This window comes from Temnothorax curvispinosus, unplaced genomic scaffold (assembly GCF_003070985.1).
Source record: "Temnothorax curvispinosus isolate PA1 unplaced genomic scaffold, ASM307098v1 QBEX01002446.1, whole genome shotgun sequence".
NCBI classification, from domain to species: domain Eukaryota; kingdom Metazoa; phylum Arthropoda; class Insecta; order Hymenoptera; family Formicidae; genus Temnothorax; species Temnothorax curvispinosus.
The window spans coordinates 1-2,027 of NW_020212226.1; the positions used below are offsets into that span (position 1 = coordinate 1).

Sequence of the window (2,027 nt, forward strand, 5' to 3'; positions counted from 1 at the left end):
GATCAGAAAAAAACTATGTGTATTCAGTGTAAAAAGAAGTATAATATGTTGCGAGCGCGCAACGATTAGGTAATTCGATAGGTAGCGACAGAAGTCGAATATGACTTCCGCCGAAACTCCTGACGATTGCATCGGACGAGCGATCATCCGATGCAAGTCGACACCGGAACCCGGAGCGCGGACTCCGGAGCGACCGAAATCGCTGACGCGAAGGCCATCGCGAGGCGTCGGCAACGAGAATTCCGCGCTAACTCGGAAGTTCCGAGTTAGCAACAAGACTCGGTCGCAAGGCTATAAAAGACCGCCGAATTGGCATGCCCGGCAGTCGGTCGAAAAACAGCTAGCTGCCGCGTCGAAACACCTACGATTTCCTGAAAACCATCCGCAAGACGGGAACTCAACAAGAAGAGACAACTCGTGTAGAACAAGCCCATTTATTTAATAAAGACATAAATTGGAAATCGGACGTGTTGATCCACTCCTTTCTCGCTCGCGAGCGGAACTCGATCCCCTTAGCCGATACCCGGCTAACAATTTGGTGGCAGCGGTGGGATCGTTTCAGCCATCTTGCGAGGAAGGACCAGCCCACATCGCCATCTCACGTCTGAAACAAACCAAGTTCAATTAATAAGGGAGGCAACGCATCCCGGAAAGGAAAAGTCAGATAAGACGCGAGCTAAGAGACGGTAGCAGCCGCGAGTGCAGAAGTGACACCTGAGACGGCCACGACCTACCGCACGGCATCACCGGCCCGAGCGACGACGCAGGGACACAGCGAAGCAGCATAGCAGCGCAACAGGGACGCAGCGACGACAGGGACGCAGCCAAGCAGCGAAGCGGCCCGACGACCAGGCGATGCAGACAGGCAGCAACATGCGATTCGCGGCGATATTGTAAGTGCGAAAATTATTATATCCGCGAGCGCTAAGTAGATGTCGGACGACCCGAACCAACAGACGCCCGTCCGACAAACGTCGTTCGTCCATAGCGAGTCCGCGCACCGCGCTTCGCGTAACCTAGTTAACCCGGTGAGTGCGACGCGATCCGAAAGCGAAGGGTTAAACCGGCCCGCTGAAAGCGAAGGGGTAAACCGGCCCGCTGAAAGCGAAGGGTTAGACCGGCCCGCTGAGCAAGACGGATTAGATCAAGTTCGACAAAATTTAGATTCGCGTTTTGCCGAGGAAGAGACGCCCGTACTATCTCCGAACGTTGTCATAGAACGCGAGTTTCCGTTCGACGAAGTAGACGTAAGCGTAACAGGCGAACGCGAACACCGCGATAATAATACAGAGCGACCGACTCCGACTGACTCACTGACAGACGTCTCCGACGTCACGCTAAGCCGCGCGTCACAACGAGGCGAATTTTCTCTCACGTCATACGACAGTAGTATATTCGTTCCCGACGAGAATTCCGCGGAGGCCGGGATGAGTCATACAGGAAACGCGACTCCTACCCGAGAGAACCGCGAGGAAAACACGGACCCAGCCAGGGTGACCGAACAAGGCGACGCCGAAACGGCGCAAAATAGGCCACTCGTCAGGCGACCGGCGACACACGAGCAAAATCGAGTCCCGGAGCCGACGCAACGAGAACTGAGAGCCCCGGACGCAGTGATAACCGATTTAATAAACTTAATGCGCGACATGCAAGAACGCATGGACCGCGTCGAGGCTGCGGAATTCGACCGATCGGCCGAACTTCTTCGCGCTTTTCGCGAGTTACAGAGCCGCGTAGGCAGGATGGAATCCGCCACGCGCGAATCTTATAGTCGACAGGAGCGGCTATCACTTGATCCCGACACGCGAGACCGCCGCGTACGTAGTCAGGGCCCTTTAGATGTCACATATGGACGAACGCATAGCGACGTCCGGAATCAACCGGGTCTAGTTAACGGGTACCTCAGCCTTAAAGAGGCACGAGCAATGATACCCGAGATTAACGGCGAGTCGCGCGAACGTGTCCGTGAATTCGTAAACGCGAGCACATATGCAATGAAGAATGTCCAGCCGACCGACGAGTCGATG

General features: G+C 55.2%; 1 long non-coding RNA gene across 1 annotated transcript; it reads right to left on the reverse strand.

Moving 5' to 3' along the window:
• Window positions 1–418: 418 nt before the first annotated feature.
• Window positions 419–1,339, reverse strand: LOC112451648. Its single transcript, XR_003040396.1, has 2 exons — window positions 735–1,339; window positions 419–604 (listed from the first exon to the last, which is right to left on the reverse strand). It is a non-coding gene; the product is annotated as an uncharacterized LOC112451648 (long non-coding RNA).
• Window positions 1,340–2,027: the final 688 nt, after the last annotated feature.